The following is a 26,693-nucleotide window of genomic DNA, read 5'->3' as shown; positions in this document are numbered from 1 at the left end:
TTACTAGCGTTTGCCCGCGACTTCGTCTGCGTGGAATTAGTGACAGCAGCTAAAGTAGGTATAGCGCCTGCATAATGCTAATAGCAATCACTCAATTCGCGCATTGCTTACTTCAATTATTAGGCAATGCATTAACTCTTTCAATTCCACCCCCCTTTGCACTCTCTTCAGGGATGATTTCCGACATAAAACTATGATATGTCCTTCCCCGGGACTCAAACTATCTCTATGCCAAATTTCAACTAAATTGGTTCAGCGGTTTAAGCGTGAAGAGGTAACAGAAAGAAGAGTATGGATTAGTATGGATTAACTAGTATTTACGTTTTGGGACTCTATGTATGTATATATAATATACAAATACATAAATATAAGGTACCTATAACCTATGTTATAATCTTTAGTCATAATATTAGTAATATGAATAATTTGCTTTAATTACTTACTGAGGCTGACCTCATTAATTAGTTAATTAATCCAGTTTCATTAAATTGGGTGCATATTCCTATCTGCACTGTTCGTAAATTACACTTTAATTGCTTCCGTAAAACCGACCTCCGAAATTGATTGCCGCGAAATTAATTGTGTTCCTTTTATCATCGCCTTCCTCGCGTTATCCCGGCATTTTGCCTCGGCTTATGGCCTGGGGTCCGCTTGGCAACTAGTCCCAAAAATTGGCGTAGGCGCTATAGTTTTTACGAAAGCGACTGCCATCTGACCTTCTAATCCAGAGGGTAAACTAGGCCTTATTGGGATTAGTCCGGTTTCCTCACGATGTTTTTCCTTCACCGAAAAGCGACTGGTAAATATCAAATGGTATTTCGTACGTAAGTTCCGAAAAACTCGTTGGTAAGTACGATCCGGAGTTCGAACCCGCGACCTCCAGATTGAAAGTCGCATACTCTTACCGCTAGGCAACCAGCGCTCTACTAATTGTGTTCTTTTTATATCTGCTTAAATAATTATAGGTACCTACAACTGAAAGCAATTGATATTGTTGGGAGAAATTGCCACGACGTACGTAAGTCGGTATAAAGCTAAACAATTAGGTATCTAGAACGAATGGAATAGCTACGTCCAATTTAAGTAAACGAACCGAAACAAAACTACAATATTTGCTCAACAGCTTAAACAGGCGTTCGGACATGGTGTTTGCATCGCTTATCACCTGGCTAATATGGTGCCTCGGTGACTCACTTGATAGCCCACACTCTGCACCATACTGATAAGCTGGAAAAGGAAAAAGGACGCCCAACCCCCAGAAAATACGTAGGAATAAGCGAGAACGCACCAATTTTCCAGTTGCGTTTCCCTTCGCCGAGCCGGCAAACGCTTCCAGCCGGCTTTTGTTTTTTTCACTCAGTATTGGTCGCGCCATCGAGGCAGACTGTGTACTCTGCTCAGCGAAAAACACTAAATACGCTAAAACAGATGCGAATTATGTACATTAAGACAGTGTTTAACGTTTAAATACGATCTAAGAACGTTCGGAAAGCGTTGTCACTTGGGTTTTCCGTTCCGTTTTACGTTTGTTTTCCGTTTTTAGTTTTGTTTTTAGCCGCGAAAACGCCGGCTGTCAAATTCTGTGTGTACGCAATAACGTTCAGTGTACGTGTTGTGTGACGATCTGGACCTACTGGAGGCCAGTTTGTATTAATCTTGTGTGTTTTGGTTTTGTTATTTACCGGGAGGTGTGGTTGAGCACGTGTCTTATCGATCGCCGGCTTCAGAGGTGAGTTTACATATTCAAATTTCGAATGCGATGCGATCGAGCAGACACCCAATGTTTTCCTAGTTTTTGTTAAACAGACCTACTGGCGTAGTTAGTCCTGCCAATACCGGGAGATAGAACATAAATATGGTAGACTTCCGTAGATCGATAAACAGCTGTGAGGCATGACGTAATGTTTCTCGCAACGAGTGTGGCAGACTCGCTCCGGTTACAACACCGCCTTGTCAAAGCAAAAGGACCTATGTTAGTATAGTTTATGAACGCACTTGAGACGGTTTTTGATTGGCAGGGAAAATGTAACGTACATGGCTATGTGCGCTTGGTACCTTAAGGTGAATGTTGATGTTTGGTATGGCTTCTTAAGCTAGTATTACAGGGTAATTATTGTTAATGCTAGGCTTACGTGTGTTATAAACTGTTGTGGGAAGAAATGGTAAACTAGATTCAAAAAGGTTAGACATTATGGTAGAAATATGTCGTTCACTAGAACCCTTTAACCATTTGACATTCCTTTCTAGTCATACGATTTCGAACCGTAATTCTTACAGTAGAGATGCGTTTTTGTTTTAAGCATGATGGCAAGTACATATCTGCCCTCCTAAGCTAAAAAGCCGTATTTGCAGTCAATTTGTATGAAAACTGAATGCAAATACGGCTTTTTAGCTTAAGAGGGCAGATATGTTGCCGCTATGGACTAAAGGTAGGGTTGCCAGATCAAAAGGCGCTATTATCGGGAAACGATATAAATTTTTCGGGATTTTGGGACTTAAGTCGGGAAAAAAAAAACATTCAATTTAAAGTAAGTGTATTAAAAACAACGATATTTTACATTATTGGCACTACGTTCGTCGCTCGCTCGACGACAGTCCGGAACTTGAAATTATTGTTTTATAACGTGAAGCTGTTTTTCGGGACAATTTTCACTTTGTCTGGAATCGGGAACACATGCTAAAAATCGGGAGAATCCCGCCAAATCCCGACCATCTGGCAACCCTAACTAAAGGGCTAAGTCATCGATAAACTTGCGATGGTAAAAAAACACTTTATAATACGAAAAGAAAGGAATATTGGTTAGGTACATCAGGTAAAATATAAATGTGTAGTAGAAAGGCGAACTTATCCCTATCACTTCCAGTTAACCTATTTTTGGTTGTATGTACAGACGCTTTATATGTAGGTACATAAGAGAGATTAAATACAAACACAATAAAAACGAAATATGTACAATGTAGGTACAAAGGCGAAGTTCCCTATAAGGGATCTCTTCTAGTCAACCATTGAGCGATTTGGTTGCCTGTAACCTTTTCTGGAATTAAATCCATTCTGCCGCTTTTCGCATCTAAGGCGTTAAAAACTTTAGGCTGACACGATATCGCACTCAAACTACTTAATTGGACTTGAATTACAATTAGTCTGATACATTGACAATTGCCTGGAATTTGAACCTGGGACCTTCATGCCTTGGCCTTGGCCTTGTCGCCGACGAACGTGCACTGACTCTTCTTCCTCGCGCTATCCCGGCTCATGGGAGCCTGGGGTCCGCTTGACAACTAATCCCAAGAATTGACGTAGGCACTAGTTTTCACTAAAGCTACTGCCATCTGACCTTCCAACCCAGAGGGGAAACTAGGCCTTGTTGGGATCAGTCCGGTTTCCTCACGATGTTTTCCTTCACCGAAAATCGACTGGTAAATATCAAATGATATTTCGTATACCTATAGGTAAGTTCCGAAAAACTCATTGGTACGAGCCGGAGTTTGAACCCGCGACCTCCGGATTGTAAGTCGCATGCTCTAGGCCACCAGCGCTTCATCGGACTGCATCGAACGTGCACTGACATCAGAATGATATCTAAATGATGTCATTTAGCTATCGTGCGTCACACTCGCGCTAATACATGAACCGATAAGTGCGAGCGAAATACATGATTACTAAATGACACCATTTAGATACCATTCTGATTGGCCTGATAAGTGCGAATAACCGCTGCACGCGTCAGCGTCAAATTAGCTAAGGTTAAGGTCTCCTATAAACGCCATTGGCCGCTTACAGCGTCTGCGTCATAATACTTACTACTCCTATAGACATGTATTGTATTGTATTGTATTTCTTTATTTCAGACTTTGTTGTCCATAGGGTTATTAACTTATTAGTATTACACAAAACTTACGACCATGTTAGTAACACAATACGAGACAAAACACTTAATAAAATAATATAAACATTAAACTACAGGCCTTACATATACTTATAAATATTACATCTGTACTCTAAATGAATAGAGTTCCAGTGTTTGATTACTTTACTGGCCGGATCAGACATAACAGCGGCCAGGAGACTGTTCGGACTGCCGCACATTCCACGCATAAGAGAGGCAACTCTTTTACGCACAATCGCACTAAAGCCGTCCGTGTGTGCCTCCGCAAACATTGCTGATGCGCTACAGAAGCGCGGCAGTCCCAACAACATCCTGAATCCATGTGGTCTCTTTCACACGTCGACGTTGGCGTCTTTTTTGGTCATAGCCGGAGATCTAAGGTCCACCACCTTGCATTTTGGAGACAAAGCAAACCGCTTGGAACAGGTGTTCCTGGGGGTGATCTGAGCTGATTAAGCCCGGTTGCCAAGAGGTTCCCCCCAGCAGGTGGGCAGGGGAGGGGGGGTAAAAGTGCCTCCGGCGCGCCTCACTCTAAGCTTTATATCTGCATACATCTCGCAACTATATCAAGTTTGGTGTCTTTTTCGTGTAATTCGAGGATGAAGAATTCATTTCTGTGACTAAATTTTCACTCACCCATACAAAAATTCGAGAAATTCAAAATAATAAAAAAAATCTTTAGATTTTTTTTTTGTAATTCCTTTAAAAAATTTAAACTATGAGGATTTGCTCTAGAAAAAAAATACCTGTGAATAGCCCAGTTATCCTACTATACAGAATAGTAAACTTGTCAAACATTTTTTTTCATAACTCTGTTAAAAAAAATTTTTTTGTGTCGCGCGGCGCACCTGCATTGTAAGAGCGGTATGCAGCGTTTAGGATTTTTAAGTATGTTTAGATGATTTCTGATAAGTTGTTATTCTTCTGGTTGTAGATTACATTAATAAATTACTTCTGGACGTGATATATATACAAATATAAATTAAATATATAAATAAAGATGTTGGGAAAACTTTCGCCAACAGAGTTAAGTATTATAAATGTGATAAAATTAACATTATTATTTGTATGTCTTTTCCATATCTCGGGACCATGGGCTCCCGGACCTTTGGGAGGCGTACGTGGGGACGAAGCCAACAGCGCAGAGGCCCTTTAAGGCACGTTAATCTAAAAGCAAGGGATACATGTGGTGGATACTATCCCCGAACGCACAATGTGATACATCCGGAGATGGTCCCCGCCAGGTGCAAAGACTATTGCAGTGCAGCACTTTTGTGCTGCGATGGGAACTAAGGTCATGGGCTATAGATTTGAAAGTTGGATGGACTGGCTAATGGGCTATGGGAGAGACTAGCGGACACCTGCCGTGACAATCAGTCTCAAGATTGTAAATGACAGGTGGTGACTCGCCAACTCATTGGCTCATCGGCTCATTGTTCAATGGAGTGGCAACACTTTGGAGTGGCTGTGAGGTTGTCGAGAGGTGAGTCTGCGGTAGCCAGATCCCGGTAATCCGTTCAGCAGGCCGCCGGCGTTATGACATTTTACATTTCCAACCTGGAGCATAGGTCCCGCTCTTGCGTCTCCATTCTGGCCGGCCAATCAAGGCAAGCACAGAGGCGAGGGCCAGATGACAGGGCCCTCTGGAATAGGGGTCCGCGGTGTCGTCACTCACCGTCAGCTCGCCACAAGCTGCCCCCGCGGCCCTTTAAGTTCATTACTAATGCCCGTTGCATCCAGAAAGTTCCAGATTCTTTGGGCCGTAATGTTTTGTACCTCATAGGGTTGCACTACGTGTCGCCCTAGGGTGCCGATTGTCACGGTAGGTAGGTACTTCTGTTTGATATTAGTAGTCCACAAGAACAGAGAATGTGCATTGCAGTCTCCTCTGACTCCTGACAGAACCTGCATGTCGCATCTTCTTTCTTGCCAATTTGAAACATATGTTTGTTCAACTTGCAGTGTCCAGTCAGTATTCTGGTCACAGCGCAGGTTTTGTGCCTTTTGAGTCTTAAAAGCTCCTTAGCAGTTTTGCTGTTGAACCCTTTGATCAGAGCTTTCGAGTGTTCTTGTCCTTTAACGAACTTCCACCAATCGCATGCTCTCGTTTTTTCTAAGTTGCTGAGCAGAGAATATGCATCTCGTTTCGTGCTTCAGAAGGGTTCTGGGCCGACCAAAGGTGTGTCTGCGCCCTTTCTAGCAAGTTCGTCCGCTTCTTCGTTTCCGTTAATGTTGGAGTGCCCTGGTACCCATCTAAGTGTAACTTTGTTGGAGTAAGCCAGTGCAGTTAGGTTTGCTTTACAGTTCTGGACTAGTTTTGAGTTTGACTCAAGGGATTCTAGTGCCAGCGGAGCAGCCTGTCTGAGTTGATGTAGATAAGCTGGTGTCTTAGGTTACTATCCAGGTTGATCTCCGCACATTTGTTGATGGCGAAGACTTCTGCCTGGAAGATTGAGGCCAGTGTGCCCATGCTGACGCTAGCTCTGACCTTAGATCTCTCACCATAGATCCCACATCCTACATCATTGCCTTTCTTGGAAGCATCTGTATACCAGATGTGGCTTCCCTCTTCGACGTACATTTGGTTGTTGATCCATTTGTCTCTAGGAGGTATTTCTACTGTGTACAGTTTGGTGAGATGACATTCGGTGTACGTGTCATCAGTGGGCATGCTAAGGGCTCTATTCGCAAAAACAAAAAGATTGGTTAATGCCTGAGAGCGCCATTTTGGCCTGTTTAGCGTGCATATTCTGTAGACGCACTGCTTGGCCTCCTTTTGCACCTGCAAGTGGAGTGGTATGATGTCCAGCAGTGCATCTAGGGCCGCTCTCGGTGTCGAGGAGTAGGCGCCTGTTACTGTTAAACAAGCCCTGCGTTGCAGGCTGTTTAGAGTGTCTATTGCTGTCTTTTGGCTGGTTTTGTTACACCAGACTGCGGAGGCGTAGGTGACAATTGGCCTCACTACCGCTGTGTATAACCACATAGCAATGTGGGTCTTAAGCCCCATCTTGCTCCTGCCATTCGACAGCATGACCACACGGCCATTTTCGCTTTTTGTATAATGCTTCTCAGGTGAGGGTTCCAAGTTAACTTTTGGTTGAAGGTGACCCCTAGATACTTGACCTCTGCCGAGAACGGTATTATTTATCCATTAGGTCTTGGTTTTGTGAGTTTATCGAGCTTCCGTTTCCTTGTAAATGGTTAAATGGCTATTACAGTCTTGCTCGGATTAATGGACAAGTCATTTTCTCTACACCATTTGAATATTGTGTTTAGAGCTCCTTGCATTAGGTTGGATATTGTGTTGAGGTAAGGGCCTTTGACGATGACTACAAGGTCGTCGGCATATCCTTGTGTATCAAAGTCTTGGCCGGACATGATTGCAAGAAGTTGGTCCACTGCTAGGGTCCATAATAGTGGGGATAAAATGCCTCCTTGTAGGCACCCTTTACTGGTATAAAATTCATGCTCTATATATAGTATTGATGGTCAGAGTGGCTACTCTGTTCGAGAGCATGCTATGTACCCATCTGGTGGTTTCGTCTACTCCCTTTGATTTCATACCATTGAGTATGGTCTCTGTGGGCGTATTGTCGAAAGCACCTTCAACATCAAGGAATGCACATAGGGCGGTTTGCTTTTCCTCTAGGGTTTTCTGCAGGTTGACAAGGTGCAGAAATTATTTCGGCGACACGGCGGTTTTCAGTTGTGTCGCATGTTCCGGTGTAGGATTTGGTCTATGTTTGGGGACATATTATAGCCCCTCAGCAACAGCCACCATGCCCTGCTGACTGGGGCTGGTCCAAACAACATGGTTAATGGGAGCCCATATGGACAAGCCTACCTGCGGCGGCTGCTGCTTGTTTAGAGCTTATTCGTTGCCGCTGCAAAACAAAATGCGCAGGGAGGTGCAACTGCGTTAAAAAAACCTAAAATGCACAGTCCCATGGGCATGTAATGGCAATTACGAACAATATATATCTTATTTTAACCCGCATTTTTTGTCAAACATCTCCTATGTTAATTTTATCACATTTATAATACTTAACTCTATTAGTGAAAGTTTTCCCAACATCTTTATTTATATATTTAATCTATATTTGTATATATATCACGTCCAGAAGTAATTTATTAATGTAATCTACCACCAGAAGAATAACAACTTATCAGAAATCATCTAAACATACTTAAAAATCCTAAACGTTGCATACCACTCTTACAATGCAGGTACGCCGCGCGACACAAAACATTTTTTTTAACAGAGTTATGAAAAAAAATGTTTGACAAGTTTACTATTCTGTATAGTAGGAGAACTGGGCTATTCACAGGTATTTTTTTTCTAGAGCAAATCCTCATAGTATACTTTTTGTAGAGGATTTTCGAAAAAAAAATCTAAAGATTTTTTTTGAGTTTTGAATTTTTCGAATTGTTTGTATGGGTGAGTGAAAATTTAGTCACAGAAATGAATTCTTCATCCTCGAATTATACGAAAATGACACCAAACTTGATATAGTTGCGAGATGTATGCAGATATAAAGCTTAGAGTGAGGCGCGCCGGAGGCACTTTTACCCCCCCTCCCCTGCCCACCTACTGGGGGGAACCTTTTGGCAACCGGGCTTAATCAGCTCAGGTCACCCCCAGGAACACCTGTTCCAAGCGGTTTGCTTTGTCTCCAAAATACAAGGTCCCCTTAGAAAACGGGACCTTAGATCTCCTGCTATCAGGAACGTTGAGCGCCGCGTATAGCATAAAATAGGAGACCAAGGCCTTAATGCATGTATTTTTGGAAGATGTCTATCGATTCTACTTCCCGTGATATTCAAATGTTTCCAATAAACCGGCCATGTGCCCTAGAAATTTCCAAATTATTATAAAATAAATGTGGCGCGCGCACAGCGAGTATACACGCCCCATGCAAAAAGCGCACCAAAATATATGGAAAGAATCCTGAAAAATAAGTTTTTCGTTATTATGTTAATAAGACATAGGTACTACACACTTTTTCCTTGTTATTACATTTGGGCAATAAAAAAATGTATTTTTAAACTCCAATATCCATGACACAAAAATGTAACAAAATTACGTAACTACCAATTTAATTTTTTTGCATTAATTTTGTGTTTTTGAACGTGTTTATTGAATAAACATTATAGGTACATTTTAACGAGCGCAACTTACAACTACCGCCGTGAAAACCACCGGTAATTGTTAAAAATCGCGTTTAAGATACGTTATAAGCTATCTCTCCATTATCTGAACACAAGTATATAATTAATTTAATTAGGTAATTAAAAACAAAGCAAATTACGCTCGGCTTCATTCAGAGCGAGGTCGGGACAACCGGATATTTATTACAACTTTGCATGAGTATTTTCGTATGGAGTATTCACATACAACCATACTTAGCGGGGATTTATATTTTACCTATTGTCGAATTTTATATCGTCATATTTCGATACAATTTGGTGTCACTTAGAGTTTCCTATTCTGTAGGTACAATATAAACACAATTTCACCGTTTGTCCTAAAAAAAGGGTAGCTAGGTATAGGTACATACATTTATCGGGACAAGTTTTGATTTCGTACCTATTTATTCCGCCCCGAATGTGGATCTGTTCAAACCAGCCAAATTTTATTAACGATTTTTTTCTTTCATCAATAAAATTCTCTTATCTATAATTTGACATATTCTCCGCCCGGAGAAAAAAACTAAAAATATTTTCTTACCTATGTTTTTTGGTGGCTCCTGTTCCTTAACCCACCAACGTAGCGGCAGCTCATATATTATTGTTAAAAAGATTTGCATTTCGTTACTTAAGCAACGTGATAATAAAAAGAGATTATATCTTTAGGTACCTTTATGACGGAGACGTTTAGTAATGACATCGTTAAAAACGCATTTGCAGTTTTATTTTTATTTAATGCATTTAAGTATTGGGCTATATTGTCAAGAAAGAAGACATTAACTTTCATTTTTAGTTGGAGCTATAGTTGAGCACTTATTTACTTGTCATTGTCACATACAAATTTTACTATAAAATATAGGATTAACAATCCAACCGCATTATGGGAAAATTTGGGACATTATGAAACTTAAAGCTACTTGGATTGAAAAAAAATGTTACTAAATGATATATATATCTCCAAAGGTCTCAAGCTAAATGGATTTATATCTCGCCTTACCAAGGACTTCAAAAACTTAAATGTCTTAAAATATTTATACTGTTCCTTGGTCAGAAGCACTTTAGAGTACGGATCTGTAATATGGGCACCTTACTATAAAAGTCACATTGACAGCATAGAAAAAGTGCAAAAGCAATTTCTTAATATCCTTAGCTACAGGCTCCAGCTTGGTCGCAGTCTCAGATCTTATGCCAGCAGGCTCAAGCACTTTAATATGCCATCGCTTACAAGTCGTAGGAAATGCAGCGAACTACTAATACTTTACAAAATTATACACTCCCAAATTGACTGTCCCTCTCTTCTTTCTCTTCTCAATTTTATCACACGTTACAAATCTCGCAACCCCTCGCTCAAAATATTTCAACTACAGATTTATAAAAACAACACCTCATACTACAATCCAGTGACAAGAATGTGTCGATTATACAACGAAACCGTGGCCGAGAATCCTTCCATAGACATATTCGAACGCAGCTTAGCCACTTTTAAAAATAAAATACTTAAGACTTTCTGTACATAAGCTGCGCTCGCACTCATCTTATTAGTCTAGTTTTAAAATGTTTAAATATTTTATCTTGTTTAGTTTTAGACCTAGTTTAATTAGTCTTATCTTGTTTAGTTTTTAGACCTAGTATAATTAATTAGATAACTCAAGTAATGTGTAAATCTTACTACCATTTATATAATTTTTCTTGACATCTCATCCCTCTAGCGTTATATTCTAACTGAATGTTCATATCTTTCCGTGCACACATGTTTGGAGTTATAGTCCAGATCTGAACTGTAAGCTTATTAATGAAATTCCTGTAAATGTCTGTAACTTGTTTTGTGAGCCAAATAAATAAAATAAAATAAAAAATAAATATATATTTATTTGGTAAAGCGTTACTATATTTTACTAAATGATATATAATTATTTGGTAAAGGTCCCGTATTATCGGATGGACTGACGAAAACATAGACTAGGAATCCTCTAGACGGAGTTTAGAGCAATTATTTCATGCAACCGATGCTGCCAAAAATGAGAGGGTGCGTGGGACGAGGTTAGCGAGATCCCGTGCCGTGATTGGTCCGTTCAAACGACGAACGAGTTCACGGACGTCACACAAAGACACTTTCGACTCGAACATGGAGTAAATTTACCGTATGCGTGGCAGAGGGGGTAGCGCGACTATGCTCAGTCTAGAGGATGTTTTGTCTGTGGACGAAAATGACGAAACTATAAGGATTCCGTATTTGCCGTTTTCGCTACGGAGCCCTCAAAACGATATACTTACCTATAATTTGCCATCATCATCATCATCATAATTTAAGAGCTTTGCTCTTGTCGGTGGAGTAATCGCCACTCATTTCTTTCTTGTGCCAGTCTTTTAATGTCCTCATAGGACGTATAGTTTTTTATTTGGATGAGATAAGTAATTCTAGGTCTCCCTACTTCTCTTGTTTTTTCAATCCTGCCTTCCAGGATGTTTAGGAAAAAGTTGTCATGCCATATAAGGTGTCCTACCATCGTGCCTCTCCTATTTCTAATTGCATTTAACAAGCATCGCTTTTCTCCTATCATACTCAGGACCTCTTCATTCGTCTTCCTTTCAGTCCAGCTAATCCTCTCCATCCTCCGCCAACACCACATTTCGAAAGCTTCCAACCTTTTTCTATCTTTTTGTCTCAGTGTCCATGTCTCACTCGCATACAACGCAATGTTCCAGATAAACACCTTTATCAATCGTTTTTTTTTTTTTTTTTATTGCCATTAGACTTGTAAATCACAGATATCAGAGATAACATTCTTAGGAATATAAAAAAAAAATCCCTGGTTTACTCGGTCAGATATTATTAATTATCTGTTGCTTCACGATAGCTCCATTAGAAAGTCCACACATTAGACATCAAGAGGCATATTCGAAAATTAAAAACCAAAACTTGATGGTATCAATCAATATGATTAGAACATGACTGGACTCGCAGTGTGTTTATTGGTAAAGTTGACGAAATTTACAGCCGTATTCGAACAATGAGATACGTCAAATACTAGATATTGAAACGATATGGATCGGATACGGCTGTAAATTTGTGGTCCGACTTTTTTCCAACGTTTTTAACACGTCTATAAAAGTTGCGCTTTCGGTATCGGCCGGAACTTATTCTAAACCGAACCTTTTCGGTTTCGGAAAAAAGACCGGTTCCGATCGGACGGCTACAAGGAAGCTAAGACGGTGACCTCTTGACATGCTAATTTCGGACGCACACGGGTTCGAGTCAATGACCACTCGGCCCTTGAGTTTTGATTGTGTGGCGCGCGTAAATACGAGAAAATCGGAGTCATAATTTTGGCGCGTCGTAAAGTCCGTGGTATACCTATACCACGATCATATCAATAAAAAATCAAGTTGAGATTTTTAAAATTCCAATAGGCCTTCAGGTATTAGAGTAACGAACACCCGACGTTGCACACCTGTGAGGTTTAAACTTTCAGCTGATATTTACAGGTGTGTTCACGGCAGTATTCATTATGAGTTCGGTAAAATGGGCCTAGGGCTTATGTTTCATGCAGGCATCACGTGATGTTTCACCAAAGTAATGAAAATATAGTCGCCACCACAGAATAAATAATAGTACTAGGTACAGAAGACTCACTCTCTAAGTAACAAAACGTGTCTGTCACGATTAGAGCCTCTACCATCAGTTTTAACATTGACATAACGCTCACGTCTACGTAATTTACTTTCTGTACATCTCGCTTCCACTATTGCTCGCATATGCGAGTACGAGCGAGATGCATAGAAAGTAAGTTACTTAAACGTGAGCGTTATGTCAATGTCAAAACTGGTGGTAGCCGTACAGGACAGATATGGCCGCTATATATAGGTTCGCCACCTATATATATAGCGGCCACGCGCGGCTTATGTAACTCGGTATACGCCTTATACATTGTAACCACTTTACCCGACGGAAGATTTTACTAGTCTAAATAAATAATACCTATATGTTTTTGACGCCCGGTCTGGCCTTGTCGGTAGTGACCCTATGAAGCCGATGGTCCTGCATGGGTACGAAACCCAGTAAGGGCATTTTGGATTTTATTAAACGGGGCACTGAGAGCAGCTACCAGATCTCGTGCTACTACGCCGAAATGATCTTAGGTGACCTTCCCTAACTTTTAAATTGACGCCGATTGGCATTTACTGATCTTGGAAAAAAGTACAATCAGCGACATTTTTATTTCTGCCGAAATTATACGAAAATCAACGTGTAGCTCGAAAATGGAACAGGGATAGAAGTTTTATATGACAGTTCATCATTATCATCATAAAGAAACGTCCACATCATAAAGACCTCCCCCAAGGATCTCCACAGTGTCCACTGCCTTTATCTTACCATTTTCCACGTACTTTGTAAGTACATGATGCCTGGCGGCTTAGCACGGTCGCGTTTTTATCCCTTGTCACCATGCCTGTCACGTTCTAACAAGTATGTAAGTGCGAAAGGGACGCGCATAGTGATAGTCGATAAAAATGGAACCGTGCTGAGCCTGTTCAACCGAGCTTTCGATTATTTTGAGTCTTGTTCAAAGTTTCTCACAAACTAGTATATTTAGTATCTTTGCCTCATGTTCTAATACATATTCCTATATTTTCCAGGTAAATACGGCATACAGTGGAACAAAGGGGTCTAACAATTAAGTATTATGTACCCAGTGTGCCCTGAGGTAATACGCTGTAAATGTATGTAGCTTTTGCTCAAAGCCTTATGCTAGGGTTGACGATGTGCTGTTATTTTTTGTAGATTTCAGAAATATATAAATAGTTATTTGTACAACAAGAGATCAAAGTTTGATATTTCTTCGAGTGCTTATTTTGAGTCCCGTGCAAGCGAAAGATTCTATAATAGATTCACGAGCGTAGCGAGTGAATCTAATTTAGAATCTTGAGCGTAGTAAGGGATTCAAAAGCGCACGAGATGTAAATAAGTTTGATCTCGTGTAGTACACAAAATTTTTCACCCTAAGCAGTGAGAACATACCTAGAGGGACAGAGATAATAGAACCCAAGTATATCGAACTTGTATTAGACCCCGCATGTTGAAATGACATTTGACAATAAAGGTCACTTGAATGTCATTTTGTCTCACTCAGTGAGCAAAATCGCATTTTGCTCACTGATTAAGACACACTCAGTGAGCAAAATGCGACTTTGCTCACTGTGTGAGACAAAATGACTCAGTGAGCAAAATGCGATTTTGCTCACTGTTTTTAAGAAGCAAAGTACCCTTGTTCGAGCTGCTGAGGTGAAAATATAAAACCTAGAGAGTCGAACCAAGCTAACTCAGTATTACATTTTCAATGACAAAGTGGGGAAAAATTCGAGTCGGTGCAAAGTTAGTTAGACGGGCTTTACATACAAAGATACAATCACCATCACAAGAAAACGCTCTCATTTATTCAATTTAAAAGAACTACTTATAATTATACATATAATTTATTTGAGAAATCGTATTCATGCATACAAATTTTGATTCGTTTAATGAAACTGCTCTTGCGGTTAATTTAAGATTTTTTTTCTCATGCCGTCGCTCAGAACGCGTGCGCTAAAAACGAACACAAATACGTATGAAGGGGCGTTATTCTAATCGTTTTGCTGACTGTACCTAGTTTATAAATTGATAGTTTAATGCCCAATGTCTTTAAAAACGATTATTTAGAGTTAACCCCCGAGTGGCAACCCTAAACGCTCGCTTCTTACTCCCTCAAGCCAAGGGCAAAAAGTTCCATAAAAACAGCCGGCCGGCTTAAGGAGGTGACTTCTGTTACACTGAAATAAATTACAACCGGTTATTTTCTCATCTTTTACGCAAATATTTTGCAAAGCACCGTGATTCAAATAGCTACGTTATTAATAATATATGTGTAATAAGGGAAACATGAAATTGTTAACTAAAATCAAACAGAAGCCCGTACTCGAGTCCATTTACGGACTGGAAAGATGGCGAATTTGAAATAATTTATAATTGCTGATGTTTTTGGTTAAACGGATATGTGGATGCTGTTAACATACATGTGTCAAACCACATACATTTTGCAATAAAATGTTAACTTTAAAGGTCATTTTTGGAGTTGACATATCTTAGTGTTAAGTTAATGTGGGTTAACACATTATTGCTTATCAGCAATTCAGCATCCATATCATGAGTCTTATATTCTAGTATTATAAACGAACTGGAATCCAACAAAGTATCGTTATAATATACACGGTGTAACATGAGTAAACCGAATAATTTTAACAGCGTATTCCTGATCATATTTAGAGACAAAAATGTCCTATAAACTTTTTTTTAAAAACGCCTATTTTCAGAGATAATATTAATTTAAAAATAAACAAGTTTTTGTTGTTACATAATGTAAAAGGCTTTTTTGATGGTAATGTTGCTGCTATGGGACGTAGTCTAAATATCCTTATTGATAGATGTCAAAAAGTGACAAGTACCACTTTGCAAAAAGAAGTTATTGCGAAAAAAAAATGTAAAAAATAATTTTAAGTAACAAGTTCACCAATAACATTTATTTTTTATGTACAAATACATTCAAAAAATTGAAAACAAACAACACAAAAAAAAATATTTTTTTGGCGAAATTGACTCAGAAATGCGTGGTTAAAATTATTCGGTTTCCTCATGTTACACCGTGTATATTATGCTTTCCGGTACAAGTATGTACGCCCCTTTGACGAAATGGTTTTTCTGTGGGATTTTCATGAAAATATTTATCTCTTCTAGGTCATATTAAATATATTAAGAACGGGTCACTCACGTATTTTAAGTCGAAAATCGCTCGACATGTTTCACTCCGTACCGAGGAGTGTCATCAGGAGCTTTTTCGACTTAAAATACGTGAGTGACCCGTTATTAATATATTTAATATATCTGTGTCTCACGCAAGTTTTGTTATTGAAATTGCTCATCTAGGTGGTTTATTAAGCAACTGACCAAAGTACGACAATTTTGTTAAAATTTCAAACTATTAAAGACATAAATTACAAAATACAGTAATACAGGACGTCTAGATGTAGCATATCTAGGCCGCCAACAATGGTTGGGCAACAGTAAGAGGTGCGGGGGACGGAAGGCGACAAGGCTGTGTTGCGATACGCGATTGATCGCTTGTGTATGGAAAGGAATAGGATAAAGTAATGATTGGCACTTGGATGTGCCAGTCATTGGCAGAATTATTCATTTTAAGGTTTTCATAAGATTAGGTATGTTCATGCTCATTGGGACGCGTGAAATTAACTGCCTATTATTAGTTATTAGAGGCGCACTAGTCGGTGCGCGAGAGTTTAGTACTGCGAGTAGCGACAAGGGTGCCTAGCCAAGATGGCAATGGTAATCTTACATCGATAAACGCCAAACGAAAAGAAAAAATGTGTTGGGATGACACACGCAGCACACGCTACGAAAAATTACGTGACTAAATATCTCCATATTATATTATTCAAGTTTCGGTTTCGGTTATAATGATGTATATGGGACCTGTACTTATATATATATATATATATATATATATACCTATGTTGGACAAATAAATGCTTTTGACTTTTAACGTTTACTTTTCTATCAACGATTGTCATCTAGGCTAGGTCCTTAAGTCATAACAATATGAAAACGTAGCTTACTTCTGCTGCTTTGAAATATGGTTTAAGGTCCCAAAGAGTCAACTATACGGAGAGTTTACTATTTATACACATTTTTTATGAAGAAAATGCATGCAAACCTAGGAACGTATAAAGAAAGTACAAAATGTGCAAATTTGTATTTACAATTGATAACAGTGCGACTGTACTACAATGCACCAAAATAACACAATACCTACCTATTTATAAATGTGATAAAAAAATTGTTTACCACAATATTTTTATATACTAACCTATTCTAAAAATATCGCACAAAACATAAATTTCGTAGAATTGCATTACGAGTCTCGCTCGTCGAGATTGGAGATTACACAAAGACATTCAATCTTCGAAGACAAGATTATTATCGGTCTCCCTCGTGCGATATCGTACGTGCAGATTTCGTTACAATGTATTTTTCTAGTACCTGGGGGTTTTCAGAAAAAATGGTACCATTTACTTTTTTTTGGGTTATTTAAACTCAGAATCACGAGTAGATACTATTGAATGAGACGAAGAAAAAAGGGTGTCCCCAGTTTTTCATGCAAATTTTAGGTGTCAGTTTTGTAACGGTCCATACGAAATATAAGGGAAAATGCGTTACAAAACTGATTTTTTTTGACACATTTTTTTTCTAAGTAGAAATAACCCAAAAGTTATGTTCGAAAAAAAGTAAATGGTACCTACACCTTTAAGTGAAAATGCCCACCTACATATTACGTTAATTGTAATAACTGTATTAAGATCAATACGGATAAGTGTGACTGCGGGATAAGTGTGGCTGGCCATCACATTGGGGGCCTGTTTACACATTGTTTAGTGTTTATTGCGAGTTGCCATTTATCGCAAATAGCAAATGTGTGAACACTATTAAATCACAATAAACACTAATGTTAGTGTCAAACGTTTGCATTAGCTATAAATAAACACTAATCAATGTGTAAACCAGTCCCAATGTGAATTCTAGTCACACTTATAGTACGACATAAAATAGTAGAAATTAAATAATGAGGAACTAAAAAACCATACTACCTATAGTCTGACAAAATAGAGTAGAAATTATCATGTGGCAATACTGTACTGTACTAGGAACATATAGATTGATTTGAAAGGGACGACACTACAGTATTGCCACTTTTTAATTTCTACTCCTTTTTGTCAGACTATAAATTGTTGCCATGTTTAAGCATTTTACCTCAAAAAATGAGACAGTTACGTAGGAAGTGGCGCCCTCAATAATTTTCTACAATTTCTTGTCGAACTATACACATATTGAACTTAATGTATGTTTGGAGCAAAACAAAAAACTTGTTCCATTCAGATCGCTCGCTTGCGCTTGGTAAGCGATTGACAGAGCTTAGGTGAATGACCACAATGTATACTATGCGTTCTACGTCGTAGTATCCTGTCCTGCTCCCTCTTATGCGTTAGTGTTCACGCGGGAGAGTGAAGGATGCTAGGCTATTTTTGCCTGGTTAGGTCGTGACTTTAGTAAAGCTTAGCTGAGGTATAGTCAACTGTGAAACGATGCCTATGGTTGTCAAAGCTACTGTGTATGCGCAACCATAAGCTTCGAATGTGGTCGCATTAGGCGTATTACATGAATCTTGGCCCACATGTCATTTTACTACTTAGGTAGCCTGTAAATAAAAAAAATTACAGGCTAAGTAGTAAAATGAGTAATAATCCATTATTCCTTTATTTTTGTACAATAAAATGTTTACTTACTTACTTAGGTACTATGGGAGTTATTTGTTAGCCTATCGCGAACCACGTTCGACGTCTTGCCTTCCTGTCACACTTACGTAAGAATTTACAAGTGCGACAGAGAGACAACACGTCAAACGTGGTTTGCGGTAGGCCTTCTGTTCATCCAAATCGTATTTCGTTATTCGTACGTACCTATATGTATTTATATAAAGTGTCATTCTATGGAACTTGCTGACTATGTAAACAAACCGCCATATTGAAATTGTCTCTGAATGATGAATTTACAAGTGACTTTTGTTTACATAGTTAGCAAGTTCCATAGCATAGAAGGTAGGATCGTATAGAAGTGGTATACGCGTGCCTCAGTGAGGGACAAAACATACGCAAATGCGACACTGTGATTGGTCGAATTCATTTGTTGCACACCATAATCCATACTAAAAAACGGTGGGGAACAAATAAAATGTGAAACTGTGACAAGGACAAACAATAATAGCTCTTTCGCTGCTACTCCTACTGAAAGATACATATATAAGACTATCCTGTTTGGTCACTTCTCCCCATCCTCATAACAGATCCAGTTTTAAAACTAGATTCATGTTCCATAGAATGACACTTTAGGTACTACCTACGCAGTTCGCGTATTGACGATACGCATTTCGTTCTAATCGCGAGTCGTCACTCCGAATTTCGTTCTATTGCGACTTAAATATCATTGCGCAGTTCGACCATTTCGCTATTTATCGTTACGTAGTTCGTCCACCTAACACAGTTTATTCATTTACGAGCTAATCTCTTTTTCCTCGCGTTGTCCCGGCATTTTGCCACAACTCATGGGAGCCTGGGGTCCGCTTGACAACTGATCCCAAGAATTGGCATAGGCACTAGGTTTTACGAAAGCGACTGCCATCTGACCTTCCAACCCAGAGGGTAAACTAGGCCTTATTGGGATTAGTCCGGCTTCCTCACGATGTTTTCCTTCACCGAAAAGCGACTGGTAAATATCAAATGTATTTCGTACATAAGTTCCGAAAAACCATCAATCAATCAATCAATCAATTATTTATTGATAACAAGCGTTACACGTCATTTAACATTTTCTGTTTACACAAACTTTACATATCGAGAAAGATTTACAATGATAAAATGTCGTTATTGGTTTAGGAATTAAATTACATTATACAATCTAAGATTAGTATAATAATTTTTTTATAATTTATTTAACAGGTGGATAGATGGGTCAGTGACTTGTAGCAGTTTACGAATTCGTCAATACTGTAGCACAAACTCATTGGTACGAGCCGGGGTTTGAACCCACAACCTCCAGATTGCAAGTCGCACCCTCGTACCGCTAGGCCACAAGCGCTTCTCATTTACGAGCTAATAATGACACGAAATATAGAAGTTTGACGTTTAAAAATAACACTTTCACTGTGTGTGCTATCAAAATCGTTGCAGACTTTTCTTGGTCTAACTCTACCTACTTAGCTCCCTACTTTGTTACGGTCTGGCCTGGCCACGACATTGCGCAACTGGCTTCGTCTAAGGTGAAAACCGTAGGTGGGAACGAAAGGTCCGATCGCTGTGTCTCGCTCCAACCTATGGTTGTCGCCTTAGCCAAGCCAGTCGCGCAATGTCGTGACCAGGCCGTTATGGATATCGGTACCTCCAGGGTATAGGTATATGACTTTGCTAGAGTTAAACCAAGAAAAGTCTGCAGCGATTTTGATAGCCCACGCAGTGCAAGTGTTATTTATACGTCATAATTTCATAGACGTTTGACGTTTTAAAATAACACTCGCACTGCATGGGCTATCAACATCGCTGCAGACTTTTCTTGGTCTAACTCTACCTACTTAGTGTATAAATACTTCGTTCTCACGTTTATTGACATATAATACCTAACAGCTGTATTCTGTTATATTTCGCATCGCAATTTGATGTTTACACAGCTGGCAATTTGTCTATCTCCGAGTCTTATTTACTTATACTTATACAAATGAGTAATAAGTTTACAAACGTCAAGATTACGTTTGGTATGTTATGATTTTCATAAATACCGTCATAATATGCTGAAAATTAGTCATCGTATATTTGTCTCAACAGCGTTGTATGTTGTTCATGTAGCAGCATCTCCGCGTTACGGTGTTGTTGTTAGATACCTACGTAGACATGGGATGGACATGGGCACAAGTGAAACAACCGGTAGCTAGTTATGCACTGGTTTATTGACGGATAGGTATCGTGGTGGGCGCAGCCACGCACACATGTAAGCATACGCTAGACGTATATATATATCAGTTGTGTTTTGGGGAAACGTCTCTCGTAGCATCTATGGTAAGTACCTACTTATGCAAAATTTTGAATGTATCTTAGTCTTGTATTTAGAGATGGGTAGGGGTGAGTAAATACTGAGTATAGAGTTACTCAAAGCACCCGATAAATACCCGTATTTACTCATTTAGGTGGGTAAAAACGATTGGTTATAAAATATTCAAAAAGTGAGATTTAAGAACAAAATTGTCTTTTATTGAAGAGTGCTAACGTGTATTAACAATATCTATGAAATAAAAAGCATATAAGACGCTTAATTTAGGAAAAAAGGTAATTATTAGTGAGAGGCAAATTGTTATAATGCAATAGTTAACAATTTTGATTTTAACGTATCTAAAACCAGTTATTTACCAGTATTTATTCTGTGTTTCTAGGTTTGATTAGGTATAATTAACAAATACAACAGAGAAGATAACATAAATGTAACCTAAAATTAAAACTACCTACAAAACTAAAGGTGTTTAACAATTGTTTTAAATAAGAAGGTATTTACTTTAAAAATATGATACTTAAATTCTATCGATGTTCTAGATAACTACATGTCGCGCAAAAGTGCGTGTTTACGCGGCACTTACGACCTTTTATTAAGGGTTTTTTAAAGAAAACTCAAAAATGGCTCAAGCGATGATGTTCAAAATATTGTTTTTTGTACTCTATTATACGGCTAATCTCTCGATATGTTTTCATATTTTTTCTGAACTTTGGTTCTAAAATTATAGAGAGATAAAAATTATTTTGAACTTTCGAAACGGTTTGTTTCCAAAAATATTCAATTTATCCAAAAATGTTCTTAGAACCATATCAGTTATTTTTAAAGACCCATTTTATGATGTGCAACACGTTGGTGGTTTCTGAAAATTTTTTTTGTGACAATTAGTTATGGAGTGCCCCCCTTAAAAATACATTTCTTACAATTTTGAGTAGTTAATCCAGTATCGGCTTACAAAATACACCTATATTTCAAATTTATATGCCCCTTTCAGCACTCTAAATAGTTTATACCCACCAATTTGGGTATAAACGAGTAAATACGGGTATATTGAGTAAATACTGAGTATTTACTCGGTATTTACCCGTGAGTATTTACTCGCTACCCATCTCTACTTGTATTTATAAAATATTTAAGAGCTCGTACGAGAAGGTATACAATGCATGTTTTACAAGGCCACAAATAATAACTGTTAAAGTGTATATATCTGTTATTGTTATTAGTCCTAAGATTTACAAAAACTTAAGATGTTTAAGCTGAAGTGCGTCGAAGCAGATAATTAAATTTTTAAATCGTTTTCCTATCGAGCTCTCTTATTTGTACAATGACATCGTGTAGGTACAGTCACCTGCAATAATATGTAACTTTTGGAAGGCCGCAAAAATATGTGACACGCTCATAAGAGCGCAAAAATATCTGACACGATCTTATTTGTAGAGCCATAAGGCTCTACAAATAAGATCGTGTCAGATATTTTTGCGGCCGTCGAAGAGTAACATATTATTGCAGGTGACTGTACGAGTAGCCATATAGCAATGCCACTAGTTCGGAACTTAAATTAATGTCCATCACCTCAAAGGTAAATAAAATAACGGTTTATTAAGCGGTTTCTTTCATACTGATAAGAATACTCATGTCATGTTGATGTCGCAGTCGGATCGTATAATCCGCCGTATTACATTACGGCTAGCCGTTTTCAAAAACAGGGGCGTTTTGAAATGCGGCGGTTTAACGATTAGCCGGATTGAATGCGGCTGAATGAGAATCCGCCGGAATGTATTCGGCGCCATACGTTCTTCAACACGGCTAGCCGTAATGTAATACAGCGAGTCATTAGCCGCCGCTTTGACAGTTTTTAGTTCCCATTTTTAACACCCGTGGCGCTGCCTGACAAACGCTGGGGTGTCCATCAAATCTGGAGTTCGTCGGACTGTTTCTTTTCAAAAAACATTTCTTTCGCAACTTAACTAGACGGAGCCCCGCTTCGCGGGGCTCCTATTTCTGAGCGGTTTGCCCTTCGGGCATCTGAAGCTACCTAACGAACCTAACCTACCTACCTATTGATTTAGTGAGACGTCCGTGAAAACATTACACTTTGGGGAAAAAAGCGTAGGTAGGTAAGTAGGTTAGGTTCGTTAGGTAGCTTCAGATGCCCGAAGGGCAAACCGCCCAGAAATAGGAGCCCCGCTTGCGGGGCTCCGTCTATTTAAGTTGTGAAGGAAATGTTTTGGAAAAGAAACACATGTAGTGCGGTGGGACCATGGTAAAAATAAATTAAATTGCAAACATTGTCAAACTCCGGTTACGTAGGCGACCGAAAGAACTGGTCACTCTACAATCTAAAATAGTAGTACGATGCGGCTAAACGTTGGCCGCCTTATTGAAGAACGTATCGCAATGACAATCCGGCTAATCGTCGAACCGCCGCATTTCAAAACGCCCCTGTTTTTGATAACGGCTAGCCGTAATGTAATACGGCGGATTATACGATCTGACTACGACATTGACACACAGATTACTATGTTTACCTTCTTATCATACAAAGAATACCTACTTCATAATCAACCAATTTACTCACATTACCAACATAACGTATACTGATATAATCATAATCAGTCCAAATTGTTTGTAGATAGATATCAATAATGATTCTAGATCTTATCTAAATATGGGTCAAGAGTTGATTCAAGTGCCTAATAAATATTTCGATCATTTTCAGTTATTCTTGTTATATTGCTGCGACTATAATGTTTCGTGCCTTTTTAGGGTTCCGTACCCAAAGAGTAAAACGGGACCCTATTACTAAGACTTCGCTGTCCGTCCGTCTGTCACCAGGCTGTATCTCACGAACCGTGATAGCTAGACAGTTGAAATTTTCACAGATGATGTATTTCTGTTGCCGCTATAACAACAAATACTAAAAACAGAATAAAATAAAGATTTAAATGGGGCTCCCATACAACAAACGTGATTTTTGACCAAAGTTAAGCAACGTCGGGAGTGGTCAGTACTTGGATGGGTGACCGTTTTTTTTTGCTTTTTTTTTTGTTTTTTTTTTTTTTGCATTATGGTACGGAACCCTTCGTGCGCGAGTCCGACTCGGACTTGCCCGGTTTTTTTATTCCTCGTTAGTGATTGCTTATATATTTATTTGCCTCGGCAATTTTGCGCTTACTAGAGTTAGACCAAGAACAGTCTGCAGCGATTTTGATACCCCACGCAGTGCAAGTGTTACCTATTTTAAACGTCAGATTTCTATGAAATTATGGCGTATAAATAACACTTGCACTGCGTGGGCTATCAAAATCGCTGCAGACTTTTCTTGGTATAACTCTATTTAGATAAGTGTTTTTTCAAATTTTTCATGACGCGACTGCCTTGTCATGAAAAAATAAATATTGTCTCTAAGTATATGAAGAACAAATAGACCTATATGTCAAGCTGTGGCAGATACTAAGCAAACTAAGTATTATCACTATTTGGAAAAACATTCGAGGGCGACAGATACTTTTGGCGCGACGTTTCATCCGCGAGTTTTGATTCTAACTGTACTGCAACAATTACTGAAATATAGAAACCCTGCGCCAAATTTGGCGAAGTTGCCATGCATATGAATACGTAAAGTCTGAAACAAGTTGTTGTTTGTTAAACCAAGACCGACAAGTTCGGGACAACTGTTGGCCAAGTTGATTTTTGCTTGTAAAGATAGAAACATAAAACGTATTTTACATTAAAATACTTGGTTTACTTTATTTACGCATTAACAATTTAAATGTTAATATATTTTTCCTTTTTTATCGTGTGACGTACCACATTATTACAATCTATAAATTGTAAAAAATGAAATGAAATGAAATGAAAATGTTTATTTCAGGCAACTAGAGGCGCAGCATACATAAATACCTTAAAACTAGTATGTATTATAAAAATATATTTTAACTAAACACTACAAATCACATTATGGCTGCGATGCATTAAAAATATGCATTAGTAAATATAGATGTCAATCACAATGAAAAAATCAATGGATTGAGGAATTGGTAACGCATTGGACCGGCAATCCAAGGATGTGGGTTCGAGTCCCACGTTGGCCAGAGTTGGTCATCGTTGATTTTTTCATTGTGATTGACATCTGTATTTACAATTTATAGATTGCATTAACAATTATTTATTAGCATCTAATTACTTTTAGGGTAGTTTATTAGGGGCGAAGTTTATTTATTTGTTACCTTCTCAATATTACATAATTATTATAAACTGAAATAAATGTCATATACTAAGAAAAAGTGACCAAGGCGTCCAGTGCCCCCGACTGGAATCAAACCAGCGTCCTCTGCTATAGCGGCAGGTGCCTGTGCCATTCGCACATAATAATAGTAGTGTTTCTACTTGAAATAAAAACAAATTAATTTTTTTTCTGAAAATAATTTAATTTGTTCTAATAGGTACTTCTAATAGTAATATTACATATTGTCAAAAGAAAGGTAACAAAGTCAGAAAGATCTTAACTAGTATACCTCGCAGGCTGAAAAAAATGTACAGCATTAAAGCTAATGATATGATGTCGTGTCAATTTCACTGTTATTCTAGTTACACAATCATGGCATGAGTAGGAGTATAATTATGCGCTGGCAAACAATAATATTGTAACATTGTTGCGCCTTTGTGGCCTTTTAATTGCTATTTCCACCAGCATCCGTGCAATATAGTGCAGCTTTTGAACAAAGGTACCATTAAATGTATTAGAAAATTAATGTTACTAAGAAAAAATAAGGATGATAATAATTAATAGTTTAAAAAACACTAGAAAAACACGCTTTGTCCATTACGTGACCTTTCTCACAAGTGCAAACACGACTATGATACGATATTCCATCATGGAATGCCAGTGCCTATCTTCTGGCTTCATCATCAGACCTTGAAACCTAATCGTGGTCAAAATTCATTACAAGACTTTCTAACAAATCCAAACACAGCTATGATTAATGTTCCATCATGAAGTTCCAGTTCATATCTTCGGGCTCCATCATCAGATCAGTTCGACAGTACCATATTATTGTATTGTTATCAGAACTACATACAGCTGCCAATTTTCATGACGCTACGATCCTTGGAAGATGGTTAAATTAGTTACGTTAGATTCCATTACATAGTTAGTTACATACAGGTCGACCTAATAAAAGCGTGTTAAAAAAGGGAAATAGGGTCAAGTAAGTAAAATCTGCTTCTTTTTTCAAACTGGAAGTGTACCTACGATGATAGATGTCAATTCAATACAATTTTGCGACTTATTTGGCATTTTTAGGTTATAAATAGTATGGAGATGACATCTATCATCAGACCCTTCCAGTTTGAAAAATACTATAGCCACTATGAAGTTCAAATGAAACACATACATGTGACGTCATGGTCAAGTTACTCGTACCTACTTTCTTGCAACACATTCTGATTAATGAAATACAAAATGTCATAATATAACTTGCGATATATATTTTTCCAATAATTTTCTAGTGGTCCCTTACCGAGTTACAAGAGACCAAACTGAAGGTTTGCCAAAGAGCCATGGAGCGCAACATGCTTGGGGTGAAAAGGATTGACCGGATCCGAAACACTGCGTTGTGCACCAAAACAGGCATCGTCGACGTTGGGGTCAATTGGGACTGGACATGTACGACGTCTGCACAGAGGTGTTTGCGTGGTAGCCACGGAGTGGGTGCCACTATGTAAACGCCGGCAGGATCGGACTAAGAGGAGATAGCGGGACGACCTGGACACATTTCTCAGCAACTAGACACTAGACACTAGACGGATGCTGCAGTTAATCGGGAGGATTGGAAGTCTAGGGGGAGGCCTTTGTCCAGCAGTGCTTTATTTTGTGTATGGTGTCATAAAAAAGTCCCGATTATTGGTTATATTATTTTTGT

The 26,693-nt window shown here is 38.6% G+C and overlaps 1 protein-coding gene across 1 annotated transcript in view; it reads left to right on the top strand.

The window, feature by feature from the left end:
- The first annotated feature begins 1,093 nt into the window (after positions 1-1,093).
- LOC134794938 (uncharacterized) overlaps positions 1,094-26,693 on the top strand; it is a 49,028-nt gene continuing 23,428 nt past the window's right edge. The window contains exon 1 of the mRNA XM_063766807.1: positions 1,094-1,729. The gene's annotated coding sequence lies outside the window, so the exon portion shown is untranslated. The remainder of the gene's footprint in view (positions 1,730-26,693) is intronic.

The sequence above is a fragment of the Cydia splendana genome, chromosome 11 (genome assembly GCF_910591565.1).
Source record: "Cydia splendana chromosome 11, ilCydSple1.2, whole genome shotgun sequence".
In the NCBI taxonomy this organism is placed as follows: domain Eukaryota; kingdom Metazoa; phylum Arthropoda; class Insecta; order Lepidoptera; family Tortricidae; genus Cydia; species Cydia splendana.
Note: the sequence above shows the minus strand (reverse complement) of the source record. Positions and strands in the feature narration are given on the sequence as shown.